This window comes from Pistacia vera, unplaced genomic scaffold, assembly GCF_008641045.1.
Source record: "Pistacia vera cultivar Batoury unplaced genomic scaffold, PisVer_v2 Contig785, whole genome shotgun sequence".
Lineage (NCBI taxonomy): Eukaryota > Viridiplantae > Streptophyta > Magnoliopsida > Sapindales > Anacardiaceae > Pistacia > Pistacia vera.
In genome coordinates, this window is record NW_022196651.1 from 301,596 (window position 1) to 322,984 (window position 21,389).

The 21,389-nt window shown below is 35.0% G+C and overlaps 3 pseudogenes; 1 reads left to right on the plus strand and 2 right to left on the minus strand.

Moving 5' to 3' along the window:
• Window positions 1–936: 936 nt before the first annotated feature.
• Window positions 937–5,413, plus strand: LOC116116843 (annotated as a pseudogene).
• A 1,264-nt stretch (window positions 5,414–6,677) lies between these two features.
• On the minus strand, window positions 6,678–8,169 carry LOC116116834 (annotated as a pseudogene).
• A 90-nt stretch (window positions 8,170–8,259) lies between these two features.
• On the minus strand, window positions 8,260–13,914 carry LOC116116835 (annotated as a pseudogene).
• Between the last annotated feature and the right edge of the window lie 7,475 nt (window positions 13,915–21,389).

Consider the following 21,389-nt stretch of genomic DNA (forward strand, 5'->3'; position numbering starts at 1 on the left):
AGAAACCAGAAGAAAGGACTAGGTAGTTTTAATACATTGTGTTTGCTGTAATGACTGTTCTGTTTTACTTTTGACTTTTGAGTTTAGAAATTTCCATGGCAAAACATTTGGCTTTTTCATAATCAATAATTTCAAAGATGGTATATTGAATTGCCTGAAATTTTTAAATGTTGATTTTTTAATTAAAAGTTTCATTTTAAAGTTTCCCATTTTAAAGAATTGAATTGGTTAATAATATCTTGTTCGAGAGAGAAAGAACTGCCTATTTTAGTAGAATAAGTAAGAGAACTGAATAGAAAGCGTGGTGACGGGACAAAAGGTTTTACTATTTAACCTTTGCTTGAGACAGTTGACTAAACTAATAATCAGGATTAATTAACATAATTAATATATATATAACAAAACATAATTCATCTTTCAAGAGTTGATTAAGGTAATTATTAATATATATAAACATACTTATATATGTTACTGTGACTGCTATCATCACAGGCCTTGGCTCATGCATGCTAGGTAAAAGTTATATGTGTCCATTTTTTAATTAATAATTAAATAAAAATGAAACGACTGATGATTCCCACATTGTTTGTCTCCGACTTCTTATAGACTGAATAGAGCTGGTATTGTTGTAGCTGTAGTTTCATTTAATATTGATCTGGAAACCTTGCTATTTGCTAATATTAGGAAGTTATCAGTTATTTTGAGCCCGTAAGAATTTTGTGATAACTTATCTATCAAATATAAATCATACTCTAACTTTGGTGTAACCATTCATACAAACTTCTATCAAGCAAAACTTATTAGGTGTATTATTGTTTGTTTTAGAAAAAGAAAAAAAAAAAAGAGAGAGAGAGAGAAATAAAAAAATGTATTCATTTGATAGAAGTTGCTCAATTAACTGATATATCCTTTCAACCTGCAACCCTCTATCTCTATATATACTTCTTAGGGTTCATCCATTAATCATAACTCCAGTACTTGTACATTTGTGCCCTTCATCACCCTCTTCTTAGATTCTCTCTCTCTCTCTTTTTTCCCCAAAGTTTATCCGGTCCTTATTTTATCTTCTCTCTATTGCTTTGTTCAACAAATCAAAATGGAGAAAAGAAAATCATGCTCAACAATTCAACCTCCAAAATGCGGAAAACTTATTACAATTCTTAGCATTGATGGAGGAGGAATTCGAGGAATTATTTCGGGAGTTATTCTACAGTACCTTGAATCTCAACTTCAGGTAGTCAATATTCTAAAGAAAACTTATTATGAACATTAATTGTTGTCACGTGTCACGGACTTCGTAGCACTATAAATGTATATATATAGTTCTAACAGTACTGCGTACTTAAATTTTGTTCACAAATATATAGGAACTAGATGGTGAAGATGCAAGGCTTGCAGATTAATTTGACGTAATTTCAGGAACCAGTACAGGAGGTCTCATAACAGCCATATTAACTGCTCCAAATGAAAATAATCATCCTTTATACGCGGCCAAGGAATTAGTACCTTTTTACGTCCAAAATGGACCTCAAATTTTCCCTCAAACAGGGTAATAATATTATAATAAAAACCTAGTTAACAGTGGCATCATGTTATATCAAACACAGTTAGAATTGTTATATGTATTTCGACTGTGCTGGTTCACCTTCTTGGTTATGAAATACAGAGGGGGATGCTAGCTTGGCCTGTAAATCTATGGAAAGCTCTAACGGGAAGCAAATATGATGGGAAGTATCTCCATAAGGTGATAAGGGAGAAATTAAAGGACAAAAGATTGCACCAAGCTTTGACAAACATAGTTATTCCAACCTTCGACGTCAAGAAACTTCAGCCCACTCTCTTTTCCTCCTATCAGGTTGTTAGCTTACAAGATGATACATATACATATCTTATACACATAAACACAGCCATGAATCATGATCATATGTCCACAAAAACACTCAGAGAAAGAGGTTTGAGTTATGGCCATGCACAAAATGAAAAGTTTTACTGCTAGCCATGGCCGCGGTTGCGTCTATCAGTACAATACTTATTTTATGAAGTTTTATGAAAGTGGTTTGAGACTTGATAGGAGAGGATAAATATTTAGATAAAGCTTTTATAAGTAAAGAATAACACATCAAGTCATTAGGTTTATTATTATAGACGATATATTAAATGAAGTTAATATGAACAGTCGTTGCTTGTGTTTTTCGCCAGCATTGTTAATTAGAAGCAAACAGTTTAACCAGTCCTGATAATAAAAATTGGAATATAATTTTTATATTTAATTTTTCCACGCATGCAGCTATCACCCAATGCAGGCTTAGATGCTAAATTGTCGGACATATGCATAGGGACCTCAGCAGCGCCAACTTATTTTCCTGCCCATTGCTTTACCATAGGTATGCGAGAATTCAATCTCATCGATGGTGGAATGGCAGCCAACAATCCTGTAAGATTCTTTTTTTTTTTATTTCTAAAGAAATTAAAAATCACCTATAAAATCAGATTGTATAAATATGTCATATTATCAATTTAATAATTAACTTGATGATTGCAGACTTTGGTTGCAATTAGTGAGGTGACGAAACAGATAACAAAGGAGAATCCGGATTACTTCCCAGTAATCAAGCCCTTGGAATATGAACGTTTTCTTGTGATTTCAATCGGATCAGGGTCGAAAAGGAGACAAGTAAAATACAGTGCTGAAAGGGTTTCAAAGTGGGGGGTTTTTGGTTGGATACACGATGATGGATCTACTCCAATAATAGATTGTTACAGTGCAGCAAGTGAGGCTATGGTTGATTACCACGTCTCTGCTGTTTTCCAAGCCCTTCATCAACAGAAGAATTACCTTAGGATCGATGTAAGCCCTTCTACACTCTAATAACTATAAGTTATTGTTTCTGAGCGTTCAATTTTTTGCTGCTTTTTTTTACTTGTGTTGAAGAAGAAAGAATTAATTAAAATGGGTTTTCGCGCAAATAAATTTTACTTAACTAGCAAACTTTGGAAGCCCTAGAAGATTATTAACTTATAAAACCATAAGAAAATAAAATAAAATTCTATCTACTTATGGCATTTTATTCAGACAGATACATTTATTTATTTTAGTTTAAAAAAAAAAAAAGAAAAAAAAACAATTCTTTGCTTTTCTCCTAGAAGAAACATGTCTCAACGTATGGATATATATACCCTTGCAACAATAGTTTGAACATATAAGTAAGGCTGAACGACTTACGCATACCCAAAGTTTACCGAAACGACAAGTTGGTATCCAAAAGGTTTTAAAACGATAAATAGGTACCTTCCGTCATGTCCTGTTAGTGATTTTCGTTTGATAATAGTGAAAAGACTAAAATGCCCTTGAAAGTTTAATATTTTAGTTTTTTATAAATTTAAAAATTTCTAACAAACCCCCTAGGTTTGCTAATTTGACTAAATACCCCAATATATAAAAATTTTATAAAATAACAAAAACACCCCCGCCACCCGCAGTGCCAGATTCCAGCCACCACCGCGGGAATCTGGCCGGAAAAATTGCGTTACGACATAGACCCATCGGATCTGTGTCGTAACGCGTAGATATGGCATTAATTCCGGCAAGATCCGTGGCTGATCTGGCCTGAAAAGGCCAGATCTACGGCCAGATCTGGCCGTCGAGGCTGGAATCTCACCGAAAAATTGTGTTACGAGGATCTGGCCGGAAAAGGCCAGATCTAGCCGTCGAGGCCAGAAAAGGCCAGATCGATGCGTTACGACACAGATCCGACGGGTCTGTGTCATAACACAATTTCTCGGCAAGATTCCGGTGGTGGCGGCCGGAATTTGGCACTGTAGGTGGCGGGGGTGTTTTTGTTATTTTATAAATTTTGTATATATTGGGGTTTTTAGTCAAATTAGCAAACCTATGGGGTTTTTTAGAAATTTTTAAATTTATAAAAAGCTAAAATATTAAACTTTCAAGGGTATTTTAGTCTTTTTACTATTATCAAACAAAAATTACTAACAGAATATGACAGAAGGTACCTATTTATCGTTTCAAAACCTTTTGGGTATTAACTTGTCGTTTCGGTAAACCTTGGTTATGTGTAAGTCGTTCTGCCTATAAGTAACCACACAAGAAGAATTCATTTAAAAAGGAATCGTTATACGTTAGAAACATACATAAGGGGTTTTAATAGCATGATGTTAAAAATACAACATACCAACCACGAACCGTTATTTATGTAATTCATAATATTTCTTCATCTGAACATAAAATGTTAAGAATTATTAAATGAAGTGAGTTATATACTAAACAATAGAGAATTTCTGATGGGATGTATAATACTAAAAATCAAACTGATAATGAAATATCACTTTTAAAATGTAAAAAATAAAAATAAAAAAATAAAAGCGTAAAATGTAACGTATAAGTTATATCAGTTTATAAAACCCAATAGCATTATTTAAGAAATATAATAATATGAAGAAACAGTTAATAATCTAATGATAAGAAAAATAAGCAAGTTTTGATGATGCACATGTGCAGTGTGCTTTCTGGAATAGCAAAGGATCGACAACACAACCTCAGACCTTATTTAGTTTGAGTCTTAGAGAAGAAAATATACCTGGGCACATCCTACTCTTACTCTGTCAATAAGAATAGAAAACAGCCGAATTTTCAATCAGGAATATTTTGTTCAATGCTGAAGAAAGATATATATATAAAATCATTTGCACGAACGTGATAGCTGATACAATTTATATATTCATATCTAAATAATAAAGTATTATAGAAGAGAATTATATATGACAGTACTAATCCATGAATGATCAATATATATAAAATCATTTGCACGAGCATGATAGCTGATACAATTTATATATTCATATCTAAATAATAAAGTATTATAGATGGGAATTATATATGACAGTACTAATACATAAATAATCTATATTATGTTATTAATTTCAAACCAGGATGACACGCTACCAGAAGATTTGTCTTCTATTGATGTAACAACGAGACAGAATTTGGACGGACTTGCTAAAGCTGGGAAGACTTTGTTGACCAAACCAGTCTCGTGTGTAAATTTGGAAACTTGTATCAATGAACCAGTTCAATGTGCTTGCACCAATACGGAACTACGGAAGCACTCCAAAGGTAACTTTTATATATATATACATATAAATGCTACGAATTATTAACAATAAATTTTAAACAAATTATAAACTTAAACAAGTACCTGAATTTTATCAAAATTATAATCTGGAGAGAATCTTAATTCTCCGTTAAAAGGAAGGTCACTATCTTTAATGTAAAAGCTTGATTGTCTGTTAAATGTTTGCAGCTTTGCAAAAAAACTATCTCATGAAAAGAAGTGCCGTGAACATAATGGAGCCAATGAATAAAATCAAGAGTGGATATGTAAATTAATTGGTCATTGTCGTTTACTACTTATTAATTATTTGTATGTTTTGATTTGGAGTTATTGTGAAATAAAGCTATACTATTGTGTGTTAATCCTCCCTTTCCTTCGTTATAATGGGTTTTTGATAGAAATTAGATTGGACAATAATCTTTTTGTGGGTTTGAGTAGAACTCTCTATAAAAAACCTCTTTGAAAAATCAGCTTGTCAAAGGAAGTCACATTCCCACCCTCTCAATTTTCCTCTCAATATGGGATCATAACACTACTATAAACATGTTTCAATTTCATTTTTCTTATGCCATAACATAACCATTCTTTAGAGGAAAAGAAAAGGGAAAAAAAAGTTGCACTGATTGGCATGGATCTGCCCTAATGAGGCCAAATCGTAATCGTCCATGATCTAGCCCCTAGCCACGCAAAAATCAAATTTGTGGTTTTGTACCTATCGCCTTCCACTTTAATTATGATCTCTCTAATTATATGATTGGATTAATCTGAGTTAGAATTCGAAATAGGGAACATTAGGGTTCGACTTTCGAGTTTGTTTAGGATTTGATTTGGAAAAATTAGGGTTAGGGTTTGTTTTAGGATTGAATTGGTAACTAGGGCTAGGTTTGATTACTATTTGAGAAAATTAGGGCTCCGGCTTGTCTAAGATATGATTTGGGAAAATTTAAATCTAAAGGATTTTAATTTGATTCACTAAATAGCTCTACAAATATATATTAGCCTTAATTTAATAATTTTATTTTTATATTAACAATCGTTGGAACTTGGACGCCCGTAATTAAAATTAATCAGTAATTTTCAAAATTGATATGTGAATACAAATAAAAGAGGCTATTTTCATAATTATACTAAAATGGAACGGTTTTTAAACTGTTGATAAATTACATAAACTTTAACACGTTTAGGATAGATCGTCTATCCTAACTACTAGTAGGCCTATTCTAATTCATTTCATTTATTGTAAATCATACTTTAAATCCAATCCACGCAATGTTTAATGTTGTTGTCGTTCAAAAACAATTATAGTATAAAGTAAATTTTATTATAAATAGCAAATAATAAAAATAAATAAAAGAAGCGTAAAACGAAAACGATAAAATATAGTAAATACGCGTAAACTCGAGTACACCCACACTTTGACTAAACCCGATCGAAACAACAATAATTTGGTTAGACGAATGCTGCTTTTTTCTTTTTCTTCTTTCTTTTGTTTTTCTTCTTAATCTTGTTTACAGAACACTAAATATACGTACAACAGAAGCAACAGAGTCACTGTGGTGACTGCAACAGGATTTCCCAGGGACGTGACAGTTTAATTACAAGGAGGGTCCATTGCACAAAACTGAATGAATGATATTTTAACATAAATAACAAATGGTAATTAGTTTCACTGAAGTTACTTATTACAGTTTTATCTATGCAAATATTGCTGGTGACAGTCTCAGCATTCCCATTTATTGAGCAAGTAGGTGTGATGGCATCAGCCCTCGGCAGAGCCAGAAATTCCTGACACATCAATAATACAATTATAGTCACACTTCTTTGCAAAAGATGCAAGTTATGGACCGTTTTAGAACTTGAGTGAGAAGTTCATCTCAAAAAAAGATCCATCAAAGCAAAGACTAATATGAATTAGTGACAGTTAAAATAATAACTTTGATGAAGAGAAAGGCACGAAAGAAAAAGCTCAGATAAAGAAGAAAAGTTTTGATGCATTTTAATATGCCGGAACATCATGCGATGATTAGATTAGTAGGAAAAGTATTTGTTAGTTAGACTTTGATAAATAATATGTGTATGCTCCACTTACCATTACTTTGAGTATTGCATTTTCATCACAGACAACATCTCCAGAAGAACAGAGATGGGCTGCTACCATTTCTGACAGCCTGGCATTTGAAGATATTGTGGTTGGGAAATGCTTGAGTACAACTATCTGCATTTGACTTGACATGACAGCAGCAGCCCCAAGTAAAGGAGTATAACTTCCTTCAACGAATCAATCCTCAGAAGACCTCGAAGCGATCTTTACACATTTGAAGTTAAACCATTCACTGTGTGTGTGAAGGGTAGTCTTATGATCTCATAAGCTGTGGCTCTCAATACCAAGCTCCTACCGATTGCACACTATCAAAAATAAAACCTAAGTGGTTATGTTGCCATTTGATAAAAATATGAAACATAGGTACCACAATCTCAGAAAATATAAAAAAATTGGTTAGGTGAAAAGCCCAAAGAAGCCGATAATGAGTAATTAGTAATCTGAGATAGCATAAAATATTGCTTTAAAATGTGAGCAGAATAGAATCAAGCACAAAACTAAAGATTTGTGATAAATCAAGGGAGAAAATCAAAGGCAGCATGTTTAACCACTACACTACCATAGGCTTATAATAGCAGACGTTTTTTATGTAACCGCATATACGAAAGTTTGCTCATCTCAAATTTTCCCCCAAAGACAGTAACCTTCTAAAGGAGCAAGTACGTGCTATCTCCAGGTAAATCACTTGATGATCACACGAGGTAAATCTTGCATGAGCAAAAAGCTATGCACCCAGAATTACACATGATAATGCATCATTACATTGTATGTGTAAGAAATGAGCTACGACAGTAATACACTTCAAATCTATTTCTTGTTGACCAGTGATGCCAGCATCAGAAGCTTAGCTATGATAAGTGAACAAATTTTGAAAAAGAATGCGACGATAGGAGAGAGAGAAGAAGAGACAATGAACTTCCCAAAACCAGTCAGTAACATTATACCTGCAGTGAAGTTGCAAGAGCATGTAAAGGGAAGCCTTTTACAACTGCATCCTCATTAGGCCAGAGCAATGCCAACAAAGTCCTTTCAAAGGCTTAACAAATCAGGATGACTATGTGCTAAAGGACCCAAGTGCGAGCATGCACCCCGCAAGCAGCAGAATGATCACCGGAGCTGACCAGCTAAGGAATTCAACCTAATAACAACAACAAAAAGTGGATTGAGAAAATCATCAATGTCTTTTCATCAATGTTTGCGAAGGAAGCCATTTAATGCAGGATCTACTCACCTGCTTAAGTTGGAATAACAGAACAGGATTTTGCACAAAAAGTCTGGATCCTAGTATTAATCTTCAACAGCCTCAGCAGCCTCTGTAGCTAGCTCCTTCCCCAGTACAATTTCATATTTTCATCCTTTGGCTAAAATCAAACATGATATGTTTTCTGAAGCCTGCAGACCAAAGTATTTCAGTAAACATTTATTCAATTATAGTTAAAATTTCTCAACAAAAACCTGGTGTTCCTTTGACATTTTCATGCTGCTAACGAGAGTAGAAAAGCTAAGCTCTTGTTATCACACATTGAGAGAACATCAGGAACATAACCAAAGTCATCATGCCTTCCCCTCACCTCTTACGTTACTTTCCCGTTCCATGGCTTCTGTTTCTCAGAACTCTTGAACTTTCAGGCTGATGAGAACCACTGGTGTACAATTTCATGACTGCAATTGGCTCACCAGCAAATCGTATTCGACATCTGTACCTTGCACTTGTCACATCAGTATATTTTCGGGAGAAGCATCATATAGTATTACTAATGGAAGTTTCACCATCGAATGTTATGATAGTACTACAATCCACTTCAAGGGAGCGTTCCTTGATGAACAATACCCAGATCTGGTTGATGAACTTTCAGAGATTTGGAAGGGTTTGCATTCCTGTTCACACAGATTGAAAAGAAACTATCATGGTTTGAACAAAAAAAAAAATTACTGAATAATCATATTAAGTTTGGAAATACCAGGTTTACCAGAAAAAGATGCAAGAGTGGAATCAATAAGCCCCTATAAACACCATATCACGAACAAGTTCATCGAGCACAGAAACATCCAATCTCATCTGGCATAATTCATTCTGCAATATATGTCAATAAATTGCATGATGAAATGTTCAACTTAACCAAACATGATAAAAATGAAGTATAAAAATAAGACCGTGAAACTAGCTATATTAGTTATCAGGGATACGAGCATGAAGGTGTTCTAAAAAAAGTTACAATGTTAAAACATTAGCATAGAATTCATAACGCAAGCAATTGTTTCAAGTTTTTATACACCTTCATTGATGTCAACTTAGCATTGCCTAGCATATACTAAGTACACACAGGGAAACCTGTTGCCCATATTATTGGAGTGTAACTAGCTTCGCAGTAAAGGAAGGTAAATAAACAGTGCAATAAATATATAAAAATTTAAACTTAATAATTGAAGAATATTTTACAACCTGAAATGCCAGAAATAGATCACCCCGAGTGAATCTCAAGCTATCAACAGCTCTTGTTCTGTAATCTTTACAGCATGCGCAGGGCTTGTATGTCCACCTATATTTCAAAAGTAATATAAAATATACTAAGAGCAGTAGATAACTCTTCTTTTATAACAGAAGACTAACACGCAATAATGAGAAAGTTGCAAATCCAAGAATCAGAACTGTACGAACTCTCCTGTGGTTTCTTAACAACTCTGGAAATCTAAAATGTTACTGCAGTACCGTAATTTAGAAATCTCACCTATCAAAAGGAGGTGCTTCATATGTACTCTCTGGGTGTTGCAGGGGGGTCCCGTTCCTCAAGCAGTAACCTCTCAGTAAGATCTGATATGGGTGACAGAATCCTTGATGAAAGCAACCTTTGTGATGCTGCACAATAGGAATGAAATTGAAGATTAGCGTTAGACATGCACAAGGCACAACATAATCATTTAATAAGAGGGTGTTATCCAAAGCTGTGAATACCTTATCAAATATCTCAATGTCATTGAAAAAAAGGATCATATGCATGTAAATGAGCTCTTAAGACAGAGACATTAATCCAGCAATTTCAAACCTCCTCTTTCTGCCCACTGAAACGTTACATCACATGTGTAAGACATATTTTATTTACAAATGGTAGGTCATAGAATACTCTTCTTCGGGTTACAATATGGCATTAAGGAATATTATTAATTAAACAGTATTGGACTTAATTTCATCAAAATAACATCTACAATGGAGAAGACAAAACTATAAAGAGAAAAAAAAGAAGATACAAAGAATCATTAAAAAAATAATAAAAAAAAAAGCCTGTTTGAAAATTTAATAGTAATAAACATGCAAGTTTCCAATTCCCAGTGACACATTTTCTAATTGCCATCCAACAACTAAATTTAGAAAAACTGAAGTCAAATTTCCTAGTTCAGTTCGTAAAAACCCTATACATTGAAAGAGCATCATCAAAGCTATGCATACTAATCAAATGAGGCCACTGTTTTATTGAATCCACAGTAATTTGATTGGCAGCAGTAGGCTCACACTCAATCTAAGTGAGATCCAGTTGCAGTATCTGATCAAATGGCTCAACCATGTAGAGGCAGCACCAAACAAAAGCATTTACGCTATCTTTGGACAGAATAAATTGCATCTTAGACTCCAGAACTAAACAATCAAATTCTTTAAAACCTATTTCCCCCAAAAGGATTAGTTATAGTTATTTAAGCTATATTTAATATTAAACTCCAATGGACTAAATTTAATTGCATTAATAACAGTCCCTACTCATGGAAGCAACCTAATTTCCCAGTTGATTTTAGAAAAATCTGATTTCATGATACAATTTCTACCATACTCCAATTCGAAGATTCAAATATTATCTACAGATAATTAATTTACAAAAAATATGTAAGGAACCCAAGATGTAGACAACAAGAAATGGTAACACATAAACAATGAAACTAACATGTAATTCTGCAGACATTATAGAATGCAAGTTAATAGTCTTGTGTTCTTATTTTTTAAATAAAATTCACATGACAGGCAAAGTTGAATGAGTGTTTATATTTCTACTCTTAAAGTAATGCAAATTACAATATTCTAAAAATTAGTTTACTCCTTAACCTACCTAACTGAGTATAAATAAGAAAACTTTAAGCACGAGTATTACTCAAGTAGAATACCATTTTTCACCTTGCTCAAACAATTACAAGTGATAATAAGAAAATTTCTCAAATAAAGAAACTGTTTGTAAGCCACTACCATTTTGACCTGTTGAGGAAGTGAAACCAATTCCAGTGCAAACTATATTCAGAAAGTGCAGAATAATTATAGAAAACAGATTCCAGTCTCCAGTATAAAAAGTAATGCCAACTCTACAAAAAGGAGTTGGAGCTTAAATTATTTTGAAGTCCTTACCTAAAAAAGCTTAAGCTTTTAGATTAAATGATAATAACAATAGGAAAGAGCCTTTCTTTTTCTCTTTGATAAAGAGGAAAGAAGAAAAAGGCACCACAAAGGTAAAGCTATAAATGAAGACCTATTGTTACTCACCATTTGCTACAGGAGATGTCTGATCATCTGTCATATATAAAGGCAAGAAGGACATGTTGAGATTCCTCATATGCTTCTTAAACACAAATATAGACATCTGTCAGACAATATCCTCCAAAAAGAGAAAATGCTTGACAATGTTTGTTGAACCAAAAAGGCAGTTCTACCACAAAGATACAGGAAATAAAGCAAACTCAAAAAGAAAAAAAATAAAAAATTAAAAAAAAACGAAATCAAATTTCAAATTCCATTTATCAATAAAAGTACAACCATCTAATAACACTTATGGCAGCACAAAGTATAACGTCATCTGTCAACATTTTAAATAATTTCACCAAGAAGATATATTTTGAACATTCGTCTGTCACCTAGATAATGATTTTTTAGCAGAATGTTTGCTACTTTGTGAATCCACCCTGACGCTGAGCCCTCCACTTTTGGAACCATGAGACACGTCCTGCTCAGTCTGCAAGGTTCAGCTATCTACTTGAAATAGGTGAGAAGCTGCAAATACAGAGGCCTAAACCAGAGAAATCCAGCCATATCCAATCAACCTTATGCCTCACGTTTACAGGCTCTGTTACACACTTAAAGTCATCTAGACGCATGACACTTTTAAACTTTAATTTTTAGGGCTTTCTAAAAAATAAAAATGAAATTATTGAACTGTACATTAGGTTTTGACTAGATACTGATAATATTGGGATTTAATGTAGAACTAAAAAGTGAAGGTTGATGGATAGGATGATAGAAAATCACCAATGTGCGAGAATTTAGATAAAGTAGAAAAAACTCGAACAGCACCAGAGAAGAAGAAACAGAGAGAAACATGGTTTCAAGACATCAAAATACCTCTTGATATCCATTAATCAAAACTGGAGAAAATATGAGCGTTTATAGGCATCTCTAGACTTATTTTACATTTTTTCTCTTTCCTATTGAATACTAATTACCGGAATACCTCAAAACAAGAGAATCAGGAATCATAAAGTACATCACCTAAAACCGAACTAAAGATCAGCAGCACAACTAAATTAAATCACAAAATACACATGCATGATTTTATCGTTGCAAAGTAAAACTCTACATTAAGAACTGATTGAAGTTACCAATTAAAGTGATTTAACCCTGGACTAGCAGTGATCCAATTTTGAACATCTTGCAAGTTTTACAATTTTAGGCATCATATGCCAGCGTTACAAATAGAAACCCTAAACTACTGAGTAGCAACCAACTCTTTTTCTGTGGCTAATTATACTGACAAAGGCATATACTCTTCAGTTAATCCTCCACAAGCTCTTTCAACAATTGCCATCAGCAAGAAAATAAATGAATAGAAGATTATATCTAACAATTTAGAAAAGCCATGATGACAAGATGCACACTAATTATTCCGTCAATCTCTATCTAAAGAGAATCAAAGTAGGTGCCCAACAAACATCCATTGAAGAAATATTCTGACCATAACTCCCGGAATGGTACAAGCTTGGACAACATTCAATAAGGATATGGTAATCCTAATCCTAATCCTAACAGTCTCAACCTCGTCGAACTTTCAACCAAAAGTTGGGCAATAAAGGAGAAAAACCACTATTTTTTAATCATTGTAGCCTTGGGGTTAAAAACACATGCAATGCAATCCCCTTTCAAAGAAAAGTAAAGCTGATAATGCATACAAAAGGGCACTGTAATACCGGATAAGCATCAAGGGCACAAGGTGGCAGACCGTCTTCAAGCAATTTCGCCGTTCTCGATCCTCTATGGTTCTCTCCTCAACAACTCAATAAATTCTTCAAATAAAAAAGAAACACAAAAATAGTCCGATAGACGTCATGCCGGTGTTATAGCTAATTAATTTCATTCAACTGCATTTATAACAACTACCTGTTCTGCAGCCGGAAGAGAAGCCGATGATCTTCAAGAATGAAAGGCGCATGGGACCGGAGCAGGTCAATCGCAGTGTCAATGTCACCGGCCGTAACGACCGTCTGATCTGGCGAATGATCAATCCCGAGTGATAAGACGAAGAGAGAGAGAGACAGAAGATGAAGAGGAAGTCGGAGAAGATAATGGAGAAGATACTGATGATTCTTCAAAAGTACTGATTTCGCAAAATCGATAACCAGTGCGTCCCGAGCTTCCCAGTTCACGGGCGTCGACTCCATGCCTGTTCGTCGTTTGTTTCTCGGAAAAGTTTTCAGAGAAGGTTAGAGGAAAAAACCCCTATTTTTTTAATTTATTTTGATTAATTTTTCCATATCGAGGCCTGAGGGGAAATTTCCTCAAGAAGGAAAAAGGGCGGCCAGGCGAGGTGAAAAATTGGATTGGAGGTTATATATGTGCCACGTGTCGGGTAAGTGATGCCTTGTAAGAGCTGGTTGTTAGGTGTACTTGTGAGCGAGATTGGTATCTCACGTGTGTTGACGTGGAAGGACGAGTGGAAGAACCCTAGTCATAGTCAACAGCGTTGAAACAGTCAAAACACTGTCTACGGAAAGAACAGCTTCACAAATCACAAACAATTTTGGAATGTCTCTCCCTTCATGATTTTATAGACTATTATTATGAGATCGTATTTTTTTTTAAATAAAAAAAAAAACTGAAATAAACTAATTTTTGGATTTTTTTTTTTCATAAATCATATCCACTAAAATTTCTTACTCACCACTCAATCTACATGTAATTTTTCTTTAGATTTTTAAATCCCTAAAGTTAGGCGTACCTTAATTTCAACCTTCAACAATCTTTGAGTCGCTTAGATACAAAATTATGTGAGGTCAATGTAATAATAAGTTGGAGAAGGCGGAGCATCTTGTAAATGCGAACTAAGCCTCCAATCACAGTGTTCCGTCATCCATGGTACCAAATCTTTAGCAAATATAGAAGAAAAACCAGGAATGCAGATTCAGCACTCACCGTTTTGAGCACATGTTAATCAAAACTGGAAAAACTGTGGATAAAGTGTTTCGATCAAATATCAAATGCGCCAAACCATGATCAACGAAACCAAAATTCATGGAATTCCAAGAAACCGCCTCAGTTTTTTTCCATCAACTCAAATACATTATGATTTGCTGCAGAGTTGGAAGGTGGTTTAGTTTTGAAGCAGATAGGAGTCTGAGACTGGTTTTGAGTTGAAGTGTAAGTGTTCTTCTCTCCGTAAGCGCTATAAGTTGACTTCAATTCACAAAATGGAAGTTGAGATTAAGAGATTTTGCAAATATGGGTTGCCGAACTTGGCTGGAGTTTGTCTTGGCCGTTACAAAATAAGTATATCTAGATCCCAATTTGGTGGCGCCGAATACGTTATTTATGAAATTGGATACATCTATTAATAGGAATGTACATGTATATATAATACGGCTTTTTCACAATGTTTGATGGTGACATGTCGGTTTCGAACTTTCTCCAACGAGAGCAGCACCCACATTAATACTCCTCAGCCCTATATTGTACAGACTAGTTCTGTAATCTATGCTTACGTAGTTTTTACCTCGGATAATTTTTTTCCGAGCAAGTGCACGAAGTACAACAACTTAGTAGCTTAGTGTGTTCAAAACTAATTAAATGTGATAATTTTAAACTCTATTGAATTGATTAATATAGAATAGTTACATGAGAACTTGTTCATTAGTGCTATTATAAAATGTAATCCAAAACAGTATAAACATGCATAACCCAGAAACATTCATCCACCAGCACTACATAAATAACAATTAAGCAGCAAAATGAAAAAGGAAAGAGAAATAACACCAGATTTATAGTGGTTCGGTAATCTTAAAGATTACCTACATCCACTTTCATGAGCAACCAGAAAAAAGATTTCACTATGAGTTTGAGAAACCTTACAGAAGAATCGGCTCACCCCTTTACACAAGGCATCACCCCGATACAAAACCCTCCTGATTTTACACCCGTATACCCAGATGCTCTCACCACTCATATCTTAAATAGGCAGAAATCAGTACATATTTATACAGGAAAAGAAAGACTAAACAATGAGGACAGCTCACACCTACCATCACCGTTGATTCCATGGACAAACCTTGGATTTCCAGCACAGCACCTCTAACTGATTTCTCTCTCTGTTAACCAATAGAGAATCAAGAGAAGTGAGCTGCGCACAAGACCTAAAACAGATTAGGTCGTTCGAAGATAGCAAAAGACTAAACTGCCCCTCAAGCCTTAACAATTTACATTTGACCAGCCAAACTCCAAGTTGACTTCCACGTGTGTCATCAGAATGCCACATCACAACAAATCTCCACCTTGGCATTTGATCTTCTCCCTTCCTTACTGCCCTGGAAAAATCTTCTTAATTCTCTTCAACACGCAAAAGGCTCTTAAAGAGCCTTAGCTTGTCTAAGGTTACTGACTTGGTGAACATGTCTGCTGGATTCTCCCTACCAGGAATTTTCTCCACCTTGATAACTTTGTCTTTTATCAGGTTTCTTATAAAATGAAGTCTAACATCTATGTGTTTCGACCTCTTATGAAATACCTGATTTTTACACAGAAAGATGGCACTCTGACTGTCACTCTTAATAGGAACTTGTTGCTGAACCAGTCTCATCTCAACAAGCATTCCCCTAAGCCACATAGCCTCCTTGACTGCTTCTGTAATTGCAACATACTCTGTTTCTGTGGTGGATAGAGTTACAATAGCCTACAGATTAGCTTTCCAGCAAACCAGGTTATTCCAAATGGTAAAACAAAAACCAGTCATGGACTTCCTATTATCAATGTTTCCAACATAATCAGCATCTACACATCCCATGATGGGGTTTTCTTGATTTTTCCCTCTACTGTAAACTATTCCAGTGGACAGAGTACCCTTCACATATCTAAGGACCCATTTCAACTTCCCAATGAGTTTTTCCAAGACTACTCATATACCTACAAGCTGAACTAACAGCAAAAGCCAAATCTGGTCTGGTACAGACCATTAAGTACATCAGACTCCCTATGGCATTGGCATATGGTATACTGGCCATTTCCTTCTTTTCTTCTTCAGTTTTTGGACACTAGGTTACACTAAGCTTAAAATGTTGACTTAAGGGTGTTTTGAAAGGTTTAGAGTCAATCATATTAAACTTCTTGATTAGTTTTTCAGCATACTCTTTCTGAGACAGTATGAGACTTCCAGTTTTCCTATTTCTCTCAATGTTCATACCCAAAATCTTCCTAGCTTGTCCTAAATCTATCATCTCAAAATGTTTACTCATTTCTCTTTTAAATCTATCAATTTCAGAGAAATCCTTACAAGCTAGCAACATATCATCCACATATAGAGACAAATATATGTAGCATTCACCATATAGACATTTGAAATAGAAACAGCCATCAAAACTACTTCGGATGAAACTAGCATTCAATATGAAAAAATCAAATTTCCTATACCACTGCCTAGGGGACTGCTTCAAGCCATACAAGGATTTTTTCAAAAAACATACCTGATTCTTAGATCCCCTTTCGAAAAATTCATGTTGTTCCATCAGAATCTTCTCCTCTAAATCACCATTTAAGAAAGCTGTTTTAATGCCCAACTGCTCTAGTTCTAAACCAAACTTACCAAAGATAATAATATCCTAATGGTTGTATGTCTTACCACAAGTGAGAAAATTTCATTGTAATCCACCCCTTCAACCTGTGTAAACCCTTTAGCCACTAATCTTGCTTTAAACCTAGGTGCTTCTATCCCTGGTATGCCCTTCTTCCTTTTAAAAACCCATTTGCATTTAACTACCCTGCTGCCCTTAGGTTTGTCAATCAAAATCCAGGTTTGGTTTTTAATTAAAGAATCAAATTCCTCTTGCATAGCCAGTTTCCACTGCCTAGATTCTCTACAACTCATGGCTTCCCTAACAGTCCTAGGTTCCTCATTAATCTCTTCAGCAACTTGAAGAGCAAAAGCAACTATATCAGCATGTGAATACCTACTAGGCAATCTGATTTCCCTTCTTTCTCTATGAAAGAACAACATCATGAATGAAGAGTGGTGGAAATGGAGAAGAAAGCATGAAATGATGGATTCAAAAAACGGTTTTTAAACAAAGCATGGAAATGAGATTATACCTTCTCCTTTGCTTTGGATTGATGAAGATTAGCCCCAAAAAGATGAGACCTCCACACTTTAACACCACCTTGAGAGATTAGAGAGTGGCCGCGGGTTTGAGAGAGAGTTTTAGTTTGTTTTTGAGTGAAGAAGTGAAGAATGAACTAAAATGCAACCCTTTGCATTTATATATACTTGGGCCATTTTGTAATTATTTATTTTTCACTTCCAAGCCCAATAAAATCTTATTTTATAAAGGGACCCCACGAATTTATTATGCTACCCTTTGAATAATCAATATTATTCAAGGGCCCATGTAAACTAAACTAGTTTACATTAACAACCCATAAATTTACCATTTTTACCCTTTAACTATTAAAAGGTTATTTTTGTTCATCTCATTAATCTTAACACTTTAAGATATAATAATTAAATATAATTAATTATTGCTTGACCATTTTAACCCTTAAAATGTCACAAATTGTTTTCTATGTAACTATTACTATAGAAATCCCGTTATTACCCTCGGAAGGTGCTAGCCCTCTTCGGATAATCATTTCTCTCTCTCATCCTTCTCTAACTTCTCAAGGCTATTGGTGTGACCATGTAGGTCCACCGTGGATTAGCCGTGAGCCGGTTCTGGATGAATCCGGAAACCTGTCCGGAGGCCCAACGACTATGGTAAACATCTAGCAATGTGCCATAGTCCCTAAACCACGATGAAGAAATACTTCATCGAACCCATTTCAGATCATACGTACCATGCAGGTAAAGTCCCTCCATTGAGATATCCTAATCGAGTATGGATTCATGGAACGTCAAAATCCTAAACTCGATCTTCTACCGAATTGTCGATCAATATGTCCGGAACTTGTCATCACAAACTTACTTTTGTATGACTAATAATAGACTCTGGCCAGAGATTCAGTTTTCCGACATTTATCGATGTTCGTCTAGGAACTCGAATCCGGATGGAGTCAGCGGTACTCCCGATCCTATATTTCCGAGTCAATGGATCCCCTCTTGACCATCGTTCGTTTCCGCATATGAACAACGCATGACCAAATAGGCTTTATTATACGAAACATGATTAGTCTCGTACTTATACACCGTATGAACCATACGCATCCATATCGGATTCGACTACAATGTCTCAGGTCAAAGGACTACATCGTACACTGACATAACCAAATGATAAATCATTGACTACATGTTTTTCCAAGTGATTTGTCGTTATTTGGTCATGTTCGAAAAACAGTTCACCAACCATTAATCCATACCAATGCCCCAGTGACATGACTATCATCGTCATCCGTACTTGTATTAACTCATGATATCTTTCGGAAGCATCCAATATGCCTACTGTGCAATATAGTTGCCCAAATTATATTGCTTCCGTAGGGAACCCTTTTCAATAATTCATTTACCGATTAAATGAATCATCTGGACAATTCATATACATACTTTATTTTAAATGCATGACTGAATAAAGGAAGCAATTTATATATATGAATTGAAGAACTCTTTCTTCCATTATTTATGATATATATAAATACAAGATAAAATGCTCTGAAACCGACAACATGAATGGTTTCTAGGGCATACACTAATATACACTAACACTCTATCCCTAGCTAGTTGATAATTTTGAAGCTCATTTTCAACTCTATCACTATCATCACTATCCTCTAGGCTAGGTTCATCTTCCAGGGTTTGATCATCAGTATTGGGGTCTGGTTCAATATTGTCCAGGTTTGAGTTATCTCCACCTAAATCTAGGTTTATTGTCTCTGCCTTAACTGCATTTTCACTCTCACTCAACCCATTTTGATTTAGGCCAATCACCTCATCCTCATTAAACCTAACATCTCTACTGATTATGCATTTTTGTCCTACAATATCCCAGCACCTATAACCTTTTATACCATCAGGGTACCCTAAGAAGACACATCTAATGGCCCTTGGTTTTAGTTTGTCAGTTTTCTCATGAACAAAAACAGTGCATCCAAACACCCTAAGATTGCTATAATCTGCAAGATACCCAGACCAATTTTCCATGGGTGTTCTGAAACTAAGAGCTGAGGATGGAATCCTATTAATCAGGTAAACTGCTGTATGAGCAGCCTCTGCCCAAAATCTAGTGGGTAACCTAGAATAGGATAACAAGCTTCTAACTTTCTCAAGGATGGTTCTATTCATCCTTTCTGCTAAACCATTTTGTTGGGGTGTGTGTCTCACTGTTCTATGCCTCAGAATTCCACTCTCCCTACACAAGTTATCAAAATCCTCATTGATGAATTCTAGCTCATTGTCTGTCCTTAGTTTCCTGATCCTCTTTCCAGATTGGTTTTCTATCATAATTTTCCAATCCTTGAACTTCCTAAAGGCTTCTCCCTTAGTTTTCAAAAAATAGATCCAAACCCTCCTAGAAAAATCATCTATGATGCTAATGAAATACCTACATCCTCCCAAAGATGGATGTTTGGTTGGCCCCCACACATCAGAATGAATGTAGTCTAAAATGCTCTTAGAACAGTGGTTTCCCACACTAAACCTAATTATGCTCATCTTCCCATAAACACAGTGATCACAGAACCCTAGCTTCTCTATTTTATCCCCTCCTAAGACATTCTGCTTACTTAACTCAATTAGACCTCTCTCACTAATGTGTCCCAACCTTTTGTGCCAAATAGAACTCTTGTTAATTTTCTGAGATGTTATTTCTGCTGTTCCAGCAATTGTGGAACCATTTAAGACATATAAGTCATTCTTTTTCTCCCCTTTTATAACCACTAATGACCCTTTTGTAACCTTAAGTACTCCACCTTGAGCCTTGTAACTAAACCCATTTGAGTCTAAACTGCTTAGGGAAATCAGGTTCCTTTTCAAATCAGGTATATACCTAACTTCTGAAAGGATTCTAGAGCTGCCATCATGAAGACTTAATCTGACATCCCCAATGTCTAATACACTACACACTGCATTATTCCTCATTAGAACCTTGCCAGATTCTATCTTCTTAAAGTTCATCAGTGAACTCCTATTTGGAGTCATATGGAAAGTGCAACCAGAGTCCAAAATCCACTCAGATTCAGATTCCCTATTGGAAGCTACTAGAACATCAGAGCTTTCATACCCATCTGAGGCTATATCAACACTACCACTAACCTCTTTCTCCCCTGACCTCTTCTTCCTATCTGGACAATCCCTCTTAAAGTGCCCTTCTTTATGAAAATGGAAACATTTCTTGACAATTTTTGATTTGGACTTAGATCTATTTTTAAAATGACCTTTCTTTGACCACTTTTTCTCAGATCTACCCTTGACATTCAGTCCCTCTCCATCTAACTTACCCTCCTTTCTAAACTCAGTATCCTTAGTAGTAATGGCTACTACAACTTCATCTAGCTTAAGAGTTTGTCTACCATACTTAAGAGTATCAACAAAATTTGAAAAACTTTTAGGAAGAGAATCAAGAAGGATTACAGCTTGATCTTCATCCTCAATTGTAACACTGAGACCTTCTAAATCTTGTATTAGTTTCCTAAAATCATTTATGTTGTCACCTAAAACTTTGTTCTCATC